Below are 13,549 nucleotides of genomic sequence, written 5' to 3'. Positions count from 1 at the left end.
TAATTAGAGAAATTTTATATCTAACCTCACATTGAGAAAGCTTTATGATATGTGACTTTTATAGTAAGCATGGTAGTTCTGAAATCATTCTAGATATCAACTTCGGTTAGGTTTCTACTATACTCATTTCTTTAAGTGCCTGAAATTTTTCTACGTAATTAATCCGATGATTATCTATTTGAAATAATTTTCCATCAATTGAAGACCGTCCTTTCATGGGTAATTTCTCAGCAGTCGCACCTTTTTGTCTCCTTCATTTTCTGACAAAAAAAAAACTTTTATTCAAGAGCAATGACGACGAAAATCAGAGGGGAGAAACCACCCCTCTGCCATCCTCTATTTACCATAAAGAAAGAGATAACAAACCATTTACTCTGATTTAGGCAAACCACAATCAATGCTGCCTTTCACAGAATCCGATTAAGCGTTGACGCAAGAGGCAGACGAAGTCGTTTCTCAATCACTCCGCTAGAGCACGTACCAGACCTTCCATCTCTTGATCTCTCAATTCACCGCAAGACGTAGAAATTGCAACAGAATCGTTATGGTTGCAAATTATACGCACTCTTCAAATCCCTCGCTCTGTAATTTTCCAAATGACGTGATGCACTCGATCGTGACAGCCGTTGTTGCGATATTTTCCGTTTCAAAAAAGAAACAGAAGTAAAAGATGATAGTGCAGATTATCCCATCTGATTGTCAATGGAGCGAGATGGATGCGATCTGATCAACGGTGAAAAGAGAGAGAAGGACGGTATCGATATCCGCAGATGAAGTCATTATGGGATGATGACTGGTCTGGAAATAAAAATTCATGCAACTGGAGGAAGCAGTGGTGGTTCGTGAGGATGATGATCTCGAAGATTGATCAGTGAACGATGACTGAGAATTTTACGAGAGTTCGTTGATACTGGCTTTTAATGAATGGAGTTTAAAGACTACGTTTAAAGTATAGTTATCTCGAAACATCAGAACAAACTTTTCCGGTTTTCGAAAGATGATAAAATCTCCGAAGTGATCGCTATTTTTATCTACCTAAGCATTACAAATTAGGAGAGATTGATATTATAGGAGTTTTTGGGATTTTGTGGAAGAATTCCAAACAAAGAACAACGTGTTAATGATTCTGAGCAGTGTCTGAAGCTTTTTAAGATGAAATATGTCTCCACCATTGGGCTCCAGAGTCTAATCGACAGTCAGCTGAGTGGACTGCACACGATGAACCAACTCCAAAGCGTGGAAAGATGCAGAAGTCATGACAAGGTTATGGCATCAGTATTCTGGGATGAGCAAGGTATAATATTCATTGATTACGTCCGAAAGGGTCAGACCATCAACAGCGTTATTATATAGCATTATCGTTTAAAGGATGAAATCGTTAAATAACGGCCCAATTTAAAAAAAAAAGGTGCTGTTTCATCAAATCAATGCGCCATGTCACAAATCAATGAAAACAATGGCAAAATTGCATGAATTGGGCTTCGAATTGCTTCTGTATTCACCGTATTCGCCAGATCTGGGTCCCAACGACTTTATCCTGTTCCCAGACTTCAAAAGAATGCTCGCTGGAAAGAAATTTAGCGCGAAATATAGTAATAGCCGAAACTGAGGCCTATTTTGGAGCGAAAGACAAATCGTACTACTAAAATGATATCGAAGAGTTGGAAGATCGCTGTATCGCCCTCGAAGGCAACAATGTTGATTAATAAAATCGAATTTTTCCCAAAAAATTTGTTTCACTATGGTAAACCGGGAACTTTTCAATTGGCCTGTTGTACCTACTGATCTGAAAAATTTTATGATCGAAGAATAAAAGGAAATAAAGACTTTGAAACTCTTTTAAAACATATACAGATTTCAAGCGCAGAAGCCATAAATGTAATTTTTCTACATTCATGCAAAAAGCAAAACTTTATTGAACTATATTTAGTGGAAAAAGAAGTTCTTTATTGCACTAGTGCAATAACGTTTTTATTGCAACTATGCAAAAATTGTTTATTGCTCTCGACGTGTTGTCCAACTCGACCTAACGGCCTCGTCAATTTCACGTCGAGTGCAATAAACATTCACTTTTTGCACTTGCTGCATAAATAACTATTATTACATTGTATACTTATATAATATTATTATATTCTGTTTATTGTTAATTCATGCTTTATAAAAGTCAATAGGATTTTGTTTCATTTGGACGTGTCAGGTTTCTAATGATGGTGTTTCGGAGAGGCTCTCCTTTTTCAGTAAAATGACCAATTCCATAGTTTACAATATAAAAAGAAATAGAATTGAGCCTTTGAAGAATGCAATCATTTAGAAATAGTATGCTGAAAGTTGAAAATCGAAGGTCAAAGTCAGTCTTCCCTGATGGTATGTGTCATATTTTAGATCTTGTGTTCTTCTTTTTGTTGTGCTGATTTTTTAAGGAGTGTTTTATAACATTGCTTAAGTTTTTTCACGACATTAAATATTTTTTCTAAGTTTGATTGTATGTGTATAATCTTCCATATTTCTCTTCGTTTACGTTTTTGTTCTATTATTAGTATTTATGTCATGGGATTAATGCGTTCTTCGTGTATTTATGAGCGTTGAGTCTGTCGTGTACCTTATATCTCCTCTATGATGACTGTCCGAAGTATTGCACACTCTATTATTATTATTATTATCTTATGTACATTAGTCGAAGATCCAATAACACAAGAGAATCAAATCCCTTAAAACACATGGTTTTATTGATTGCCACTAATACTATGCATTAACAGAATACCTAATGGACAATTACCATCTCTCTTGTGCGTAATTAACAGCCCTAACCGGAACTAACTTCCAATATAATCAATAAACCTAATACTTCCAAACGCCCATATCGAAGCCAGTTCCACGCCACTGACCCAATAATTGGTATTCGTGGGAACTTCCAATCATGCATTGGCAAAGTCGAAATGAGTTTCGTTATTCCTTCTCGTTTTTTTCGGGAATTCATTTTTCCTCCGAATATTCAAACTTAATTGGTTTTCAGGTTTTACGTCCTGCTGCCGTACTGCGGGAAAAACAGTTATCATTTCGGCCATACATATGTATATGGCGTGTCTATTTCCGCGTCCAGTCGATATGCGACGCCCGATTGGTTCTGGTTATTCGATGTCCAGATTTGCGGTTTTGAATTTTTTCAATCAGCATCGAGAAGGCCGGTAAAATTTTATTATGGAGATAGTGAAGCCGTGGTTAGCTATGAAAACGTGAAAATCGGTGGAATAAAATGAAATTGCGCGAAACTATTAATTTTAGTTGATGTAGTAGCACTTCAGCCTTTTAGATTTGCCTCTGTGATTCCAACCTGATCTGATTAAAACATTTATGAAGTGGTGCATTTTTTTTTTTTTGAGAAGGAGGAATAATATATATATTCTTTTGAGAAAGAGCAATACAAAATATTAATTTCAAACAATCAAGCATATGTGTCGATGAATCTCAGTATTAGCAGAGGAAATGTAACGGGGCATCATTAGGGTTGCCAGATGTATATGAGGAAAAAACCGGACAAATTTTCATTTTTTATTAGTACATATTACAAATTACAAAATATAACAGAAAATTACGAAAAGCTTACAGTCTACTTCTGTATATACTTAGCATTTGACGAGACTGCTTTCAACAAAGATTTATTGCTTGACATGGCATCCTTAAATTCCGTGCAACTAGCATTTATATTGATATAAACACACAATTCATATTTTACAGTGTTTAAGCCGAGACGATTTCTTTCATCAGTCCATAGATTTCCCATAACATTGACATGCGCAATATCTATCTACGTAACTATAAACAATACTGTTGGTTGTCACGCGGTTGCGCTAGATATTGCGCGGTCGCGCCAGATATTGCGCGAAATTTAAAAACCGGACAATCTTCTGTCCGGTTTACCCAGAGTTTTTCGAACGGACAAACATGAAAAAAACCGGACTGTCCGGTCGAAAACCGGACATCTGGCAACCCTAGGCATCATACATTTCAACGTATGATACAAGAGAACAGATAAAAACCTCAACAAAAACTCTGTCTCCCCGTATCGGTGTAGTGACTGGTTTGTGTAAATGTTTTCAGAATAAGCTGACATAATTTATATTAAAGGACTTCCTCTTCAACCAAAACAAAATTTTCTTCATCCTTTCTTTTCGGTTGACGACTCTATAATTTCCAATTGGATCCTAAAACAAAAAAAAAGAAGCAGAAAGGAGTACTAAATATTAGTTTTCATTATATCGATTTGAAATTAACTACCCATTCTAAAAAAAAATCTGAAACTGAATGGATAGCTTGGAAACCATCATGAAATTTATAAATCGGACAATCATTCACCAAGTGGTCAATGGTATCTTCTACACCACACTCACATAGTGGGCTATCAATAGAATGCCATTTGAAGAGGGTACTATTACAAAGACCATGATCAGTTTTAAGTCGATTTAAAATACACCAAATTTTCCAAGGAAGATTGAAACCTAGAACTTTTTCTGAGGGATCAACGATAAGACTTTTGTTTGAAGACGTTAGAAGAAGTCCATCCCGAACGCCAAATTTCCTTGTCGCTTTCATTGGATTCTAGGAAGGTATTAGTCCATAAAGGTTTGCGTGATTTCAATCTAGCAGTTCTAGAATCTGGGAAATAGGATACAATTGGAAATGAGATCGGGTAGAAATGAAATTTATCCCAAGATTTCTTGACTGCAACCTGTCTACGAATATGAGGCGGAACTATATGTGATAGCAACGGTAACCAATCTGAAGGAGTAGATCTAATAGTCCCACTAATAATTCTCATAGAAACGTTAAGCTGTGCATCAATTTCATGAACATGAGCACTATTAAACCAAACAGGAATAATGAGAAGAAGGAAGACAATTTAGCAAGCTCCATTTGACCGTTTTCGACTGTATACATAGTCCAGATGCTAGTTGAGAGTTTTTCTTATCCAAGATGACTCCCGAGTATTTTACTTGAGACTAGGGATTCATCAAGCCAAGTAGCTTGACATTTCAACCAACTACTTGACTTGAAAATCAAGCTCGTGAAAAATTACATATTTGAGCTTGACTTGACTTGGTTTTAGATATTTATTGCTTGACTTGATATCAAGCTACTTGATACTACTTGAGCTTGGTATGAATAAGGGATTCCTGAAGCGCCGAGAGACTAAAGCATTCGCCAGTGAGAGAATTTATTAGTAGTTTTCTCACATTTCTGTTGGTAGATTTTGGTAATTTCAGATTTATCTTCCCAAAATAGCCAAGAATTTTTATCAACGCCAGCATCTTAAGCTCCTGTTGAAAGACAATTTTTCAGAGCTACAGTTTCAAAAACCCGCAATAGGTTAGGCGACAAATCTATAAGATGTCTCATGTGTAGATCCTGGATGAAAAATTATGAAATAAAACAAAGCCTGGAGGTTTCTCAATATTATTTTTGATTTTGTTATGATTTATAGTGATTTAATTTAATTTTCTTTTCCAAAAAAGTTGATATTTTCGGTTCTTCTATAAAATAAGTTCAATAAATAAATACGTTCTTTGCAAGGTTCCTTCTCATTTCATAATTTTTTATTGATGTGACTCTACACAATAAAACTGTTGAAAATCAAGTTGCTTGATATGATTCAAGTACTTGATAAATAAATACTTGACTTGACTTGGAATTGAAAAACAACTACTCGACTTGAACAAAGTAGCTCGAAAATCAAGCCAAGCCGAAAATCCCTACTTGGGATTCCAGGGGATATTACGTGCCTTTGAACTGTGGGACATTATGGAAAGAAGATTATGCCGACATTTTAATTTTTTCCAAAAGCTTCAACACTAGAAGACAATAATACCTTAAAAATTTGTACTGAATTTAGTATTACTGGCGGTTCTTTTTTATTCGTCACTTATCATGTTTCAGTCATTTTCAATCTTGAACCAAGAAATTGTGCAATAATACTTTCAAATTTGTATATTTTTGATGTCAAACATTATCTTCGGATTTAGTTCAGACCTCAACATTCTGTAGGATATGCAACTATAACGTTCTCATTAATATATTTTACATTCTGCTCATCGCACTGCGTATCTAATTTTTCATATGCTCAAACATAGAACGACTCTGACTTTTTGAGAATAACTAATAATAAAGCATTAACAGCTGCCTCTTCAATATAGCTTGATAGCTCTTCAAAACTTGAATCAGTCATTTTATGAAAGTAAAAATCTTTTGTCAGATTTATTAACTAAAAGTCCAACTGGCAACTGACATGAAGTAACCGAAGCAAAGAGATTTATGTTTTCACAATTTTATCAACTATGTTTCACTTTTTATTACATTCTTCAAAATCAGGGAAATACTGTAGTCGATACGTTACGAAAAGGAACTTTATGTGATGGCATAAATAGCTATGTTTGCGATACACCCAAATATCGTACTGATAATCTGATTCTGGAACAAAAATTCGGAGAATTTCATAAAAGTTTTTTATGATATGAATGTTTAAACTGATTTTTCATTTTGTGAGTGGAAAACAAAACAAAATAAAATCATTTTGAAAACAAATATCATACATTGTTTTTTTGGATAACTGCCCTAGTTTGATTATATGAATTTGGAATGACATTAATCTTCAAAATGCTTTTTAATATTCATATAATCACAAGGTTGTTGTGGATGTCAAACGTTGCCAACGCTATGGTTACTAAAAAAGGTTTGTTTATAAATAAAGAAGACACTGTCATTTAATTTGAGTTCTTGTCCAATTTTTGTCTTTGGTTCTTGACTGCTTCATATGTTTGTCGATTGTTTTTGGTTGAATGGATCAACTGTAATTCTATTAAATTGGGATAATGAAACACCGGAATTCTTAACTAATATATTGAATTTGGTTGTACAAGTTATGTGTTTACAAGGTAACAGCTACGAGCCTACTGAATATTGTGCCGCGATTTTCTGGGGATGTTAAGCATCGCCTTGGATTTTGCATACCAAAGCGCAATCCAAGTCCCTGATTGGTCCACGTCTTCGTTCCTTGCCCTTAGATGTGACTTCAGGATGACCATATGTAGCGACAATGTGGCGCCAAGGATGCTCTTGTTCTATTTTTAGCCCTCACTGTAGGGGAGAAGGGGGCACCTTTCAACAAAATTTCAATGAAAGACTCTCCTAAGTTGTTTTATTGCAAGAACGCAAAATTTGATTTCACTTTATGATTCCACTATATATTGTGGTCCATTTTCAACAATAAATTTTATTATTCACCAGAAAATCTGAGTGTTATGATTGAAAAGTTCGAGTGACAACAAATGTTCAAATGTGCCCCTCCACGGGGCACATTTGAACTTGAAGAGGGGCAGGTTTGAACAAAGTGAATAATATAATGAAAAATAAATTTTATTCAGTCGAATAATTCACAAAACAGATAAGCGTCGAAAAGTAACTAACGTATGTTATATCGGGTATGATTGAAATGAAGATATAGCGAGGATGAGGTTCTTCCAGTACCTGTGGTAGTAACAGGAGGTTGTAGTTTCCGAACTACATCCTCAAACTCCACATTGCTAACATCATCTACAGGGGGAAACTGAAATTTCATCCCCTTTTTCCTTAAAAACTGTATTTCAAAGGTTCCATCTTTATTTTTTTGTTTTATCAAACCAACGTAATGAACTACAGTTTTCTTCGTACAAAACTTTACCAGAACAAAATCGTTTACAGACAAATTTTGGTATTCAACTTCATCAGCCAGATCACTGTCTGTATCTTGTTCCGACATAAGATCGTCAGAATCATCTCGGGTGGAGAATGTATCACTATCGTCAGATGTGTCTTCTTTTTGTACGACTCTATTTTTGATAATTTTTTTAGTTGGTGTCAACTTTGAGTTGATTTTTTTAGATTCCACAACATCAAAAACTTTTTTCATAACATTCTTTTTCTGTTTGCTTGTTGTCTTTTCTATCATTTCTTGTTCCAATGCTTCCTTCTCAGGTGTTTCTGTCAGAATTTTTGAGCGACCTTTTCTTCTACCACGATAGTTTTCACTTCTAGCAGGTGCCTTAGGAAAAGGACGTACAACTTCTGGTGAAATAACCGACGCAGAATCGGCGCAGTGAGGAATCCCATCGGAGATAGCCGGTGCAGGTAAAACAACGTTGGTGGCACCAGAGAAGTGAGGTTCTACTCGATGAAACGAAAAGGTATTTGTAGATTTTTCGGCGAAGTCAACATGTTTATTGAACTTGGATTGCTCCGATATTATATTAGATGAAGTAGATGGTTCTTCAATCTGTTGAGGTGACCAGATGTCATTTGATGACATAGGAAGTTGGCCATCAGGTGGTAGTCTATCAGTGACAGAAGATGGGTCAAAATCTTCATCTGTGAATATGTTTCTGTCCAAAGGAAATAATCCTGTTTTTCGAAAACAGGATAAGATGTTTTTCATTGTGAATGAATTTTCGAATGCTTTTCCAGCCAGCTCAGCGATATTATGAATAGTGATGGTTTTGCCGGGGTGCGAAATCATCCAGTCATTGGAAGCTATTTTATATTTTCCTTTAAATGGTCCGAATACAGAGACATCAAGAGGCTGCAGACGATGCGAACAATGGGGGGGGAAAGTTACTATTATTATGCCATTATCCCTGGCATATAAAATGGCCTCCAATGAGCAATGGCTTTTATGGTTGTCCATGACAATTAGGATTGGATCTTGTTTGGTGCATTTTGTATGATTCACTACGTGCTTTAAAGTTTGCAAGAAGAGTTGCGCTGTCATCCAGCCACTGCTTGGACTATTCACTAAACCAATGCTTCCAGGTGGTGAACCGTTCATAAAAGTGTCATGAAATCGAGCTCTAGGAAAGATAAATACGGGTGGAATTGTATTTCCTGATGCACTGATTATGCCAACCATTGTAACCAAGGTTCCACGCTCACCAGAAACAGATTGTCCCACCTGCTTCACACCTTTTTCAGCGATTACGTTGGGAGCCTGCACTACGGTCATGACACCAGTTTCATCTAGATTAAAGATTCTGCTGGCTGTGAATGGATATTTTTGGAGGGCTCTACTGTAAGTATCAAAAAAAGTTTCGACATTTGCTCTATGGAAACTGGTTGCCCTTGTTAGACTTGTGTTTTCTGGCTTCCGTAAAGAAAGTTCCGGATGTCTCTTCATGAAACCTTGAACCCAGTCTACACCTGCTTGCTTATTTTCTATCCACGAATTTGGAAGATTCCTTGCTAATTTTAGAGCATAATCGTGGGCTAATGTTCGAAGCATTTGATACGTCAAACCATAGTTCATACGAGCGCATGCCAATGAATATTCGACGAGCAGTTCTTCTTGTTTATTACTGAACACCTGCCGAAAGGTATGCTTTGATGAGAAAGTTTCAGCTTCTACTTTATTTTTTTGTTCATTGGAACTCAACTTCTTCAATCTATAATAGAGAGCCGTGTGTGTAACTGAATAAACTTGAGAGGCCTTTCTTAACGACAATTCTCCCCGTTGTACACTATGGATGGCCCGCTGCATATCCTCTTCGAGGAATTCTGGTTTTGTTCTCTTTTTTATATAGTTTCTGACCATTATGAAGATTCTAGAATTAAATATTCGAAATTACTTCAGGCTCAGACACTCGTTGTTCAATTTCATCCAGAACTTTTTTAGTGGGGCACCTTTGAACATTGTTCAAATGTGCCCCACTGGTGCTGTTCAAATCTGCCCCAAGCAATGAAATTTTTTACAAGCAGGATTGGAAAAAAAAGATGTTATATTATCTTTGAAAAAGCACCTTTCCTGTTCTTCTGAATATATTTTTTATTTGAAAAATTCTGATACCCTATGTATCTTCTGTACTTACTGAATAATTCACTAAACTACACTCGTTCAGTTTTTCAGCAGATCGTCACAAAACGAGGCATGCGCGTGATATCCTAGCTATCGGCGGACTGAGGTTTGAAACGTATGTGAGATGTTTAGCACTTCTCGAACAACGATGCCAAGTTGAAATTATGTAAGATATTTCCATGATAAAAAAATAAAAGCAATTGTTCAAAGGTGCCCCCGTTGAAAGGTACCCCCTTCTCCGCTACCTGCTGGGTTTGGTTTTTCGACCTAAAATACGTATCTCCGAATATTCAACTGCCCGTAAAGTATGTATGAAATTCACTCGACGCAACATCGATAGCGGAATAATTAATAAAAGTGTTGATTGGGTTGTTGTTGTGAATATTGAAGAGTCTGCAAGAGGAGCAACTTTGGAACTTATTTTTTACACGCCCCCACGTGAACAATCACTTTTAACACTGTTGGCTGTCATTAAAAAAGTGTCACTTTTCATGGCATTTGTACAAAAACAAGTTTCTATTGTTTTGTAGATATAAATCACTCCCTCTCTGAAATAGAGCTCAATGGAAGTCAGAAATCGATGATTAGCCGAACTCAACTGTAATTGTCATAATTTATTGTGTTTCATATCGGTCGTAATGTGAAAATTATGTCGATTCCCATAGGGTGATATGTAATTTCAGGATTTGCTTTTAGGATTCTACAGTAGGGTAGTCCGCAGGGATCATTCAGATAATGACGCATTATCTGCCGATCCATCAAATTTAGAATTCAGTAGTTAGTCGATTTCTAATTCGATCCAACATCGAGTTACGACTATAACAGATATATTCATCGGATAAAGCCCAATATGTATCCATATTTGGGTCGAATGCCAAAATTCATCACATGAAATTGGTAGGTTCGTTGGAAATTATCTTCATAATAATAATAATTTGTAATTTTTTTTTAAATTAAAAAGATATTATTATTATTATTATTATCATATAAGTACAGGTTCTTCTTCAAACTTATAAACTTAGGTCTCATTCATATACACATTCATTTTTAGCTAAACAAACCATTTTTCGAAATAATCCTGGAACACGTCGATTTTTTATTTTGATTTACCGTATTTTAAAATATTAATCTAATATTTTTTTTTCAAATGGAACACCCCCATTTTGTCTCAATTTTCCGATTACTCTAGCTAAGCTAAGAATTTAAAGTTTATTTTTGTAACAATTAACAAAGGCTCTGACACCAACATTTGTTGATTAAGAGTCAGGAATAAAGATTATTATTATTATTAAGCTGATTCCAGAAATGTATCACATGTTGATTCCAATTGGTACAGGGTGGACAAAAATAATAAATTAAATCTAGGCAATAATTGAAACATACCAAAAATATTGTAGTACTAAACTGTAATGAACACCAATAAATTACTAAACAAATAATGACATTTCACAAAAAACTAGACGACTATGTTTTTTTTGAATTGATAAGATATAATTTCTTTCATATTCTCTCTGCTAGACCACAAGTACCAAACATTTTTTAAAACAGCTCATTTTTATTATTCTAAAAAAGTAATAAACTACAGGGTGTCACATTCAAACCAATTGGCGCTAGACAATAAGTATTTTTGATAATACTAATGAAGAATGTTACGCGTTACTTAATGAGCACACACAAAACTATTGTATTTTTGTCCACCCTGTACCAATTGGAATCAACATGTGATACATTTTTGGAATCAGCTCAGCTAGAGTAATCGGAAAATTGAGACAAAATGGGGGTGACGTCATTATTCGAAAGTAATTCACCCTGTATATTAGATTATTATTTTAAAATACAGTAAATTGAAATAAAAAATCGACGTGTTTCAGGATTATTTCTTAAAATGGTCTGTTTAGCTAAAAATGAATTTGTTCCATACTTTACGGACACAGTGTATAAGTTACCTATGAGAATTTGAAGAACTAATTTCATGTTCGAATTGGATTGAATTTCTTCACACTCCAAAAAAACAGCTCGAAAATAGGAAAGAAAGTATCCAAATAGGTAAAGAAAAGCGAAGTGAATGTGCAAAATGTAATAAAATTGGCAATTCTTCTATTAGTTTTCCGAGTGTCATTACTAATCTTTATTCCTTACCAAAACAAAAATTTCGTATGGCGTATCTGTGAAAGAGCGTTGTTGAATCCATTTCATAGATGAAATGTATAGGCTTTACATAATGGCGATACCCCATGACGGTTAAAATTTTGCCGATGGTTATTTCACCAGTATACACACAAAAAAATAGATTTATATCGCATGTCATGTGGTCTGATGAGATTTGATTCACTAAAGACAATAGCACCAACAACCAATGAACATGTATCTTCTTCTTCATCAGCTACATGAACATATATAGTCACTGCAAAATATATGTCATTAGACCAATATGATTTCAGCAACGTTTTAGTGTATACGTTTTGTGTGGGATTTTCAAAAATGCTTTGATGCTAGTATTTGTTAGAAATGATTGTTTAAATGCAGATTTGTAAAAACATTTTTTTCGGTACAACCCTAATTAATTGATGATCTAGAGTACAACACTGTTGGAAATGTGTGACATTAGCACGACGGTGCACCATCACATAAAGAAAAGACAAATAGTTGTTTGGTTAAATAAAAATGTCCCACATAAATAGGTCAAGGGAGATCAATGCTATAGTCACCTAGTTCGCTGGATCTCAATCCGTTAGGTTTATATTTCTGGGGATATATGCTGCCGATCGTCTATCATGTTAAAATCACATTTCATCATCAATTACTTAATTGAATTGAAGATGCAATGAGCCAAAGAAAAATAAAATAAATATGATCCGGCGAGTAACGAAATCTTCAGTTCATAGATGTAAAACTTGCATTCACGCCAAAAACAATTTTTAAAATATCAAAATTCGTTATTTCTATAATTTTTATAGAGGACAATCGGCAGAAATGATGGAGGCCTATATCCAGCAGTGGATGCAAAGGGCTAGTTGATGATGATGATGATGATAATTTTTATTGGCTACTTCTGATGATGGTTCACACAATGTTTAAAAATTCAGATATGTTTTTCGCTTAAAAAATATATGTTTTCAAATATTTGTAACCTATAAACGGAATGAATCGGACCTATGAATGGTTATAGGAAACAAAATATTCAGAAATAGTGTAACTAATATCGTGAACAGTTTTTCAGAAAGCTTGGAGAACACATGGTGTAGATTATTTCTCGTAAAATCGGATTTCTCTTTAATTGAGGAAATAATGGTTAATATATTATCAATAAATGTTTTCACGAATATATCGAAATGTCTTTTGTCATTCTAAAATAGGTGTAGTGGTTATAATCATCTATTTCATAATCATGCTACAAATGAAAACATTTTCGTCGTTTCTTTTGGAGTTGTGTTTTCTCCATATTTCCAGTCTTCATCGATAACTCCTGAGCATTATATGTAAGTGAATCAAATTAAAAAAGCTTCGTAGTCCGTACCTTTCCGCTTTCAGAGGACTTCAAACCTTCGTGATAGATCACTCGCGAAATTCTGTATAATTTATTAATTTATTTTATTAAGCGCATAGCCACTTCACAGGAGAGTATATAGAAAAAATAACAACAACAATAAAATAGCAACAAAATTCCAATAACAAACA

Source organism: Harmonia axyridis, chromosome 1, assembly GCF_914767665.1.
Source record: "Harmonia axyridis chromosome 1, icHarAxyr1.1, whole genome shotgun sequence".
Classification (NCBI taxonomy): domain Eukaryota; kingdom Metazoa; phylum Arthropoda; class Insecta; order Coleoptera; family Coccinellidae; genus Harmonia; species Harmonia axyridis.
Note: the sequence above shows the minus strand (reverse complement) of the source record.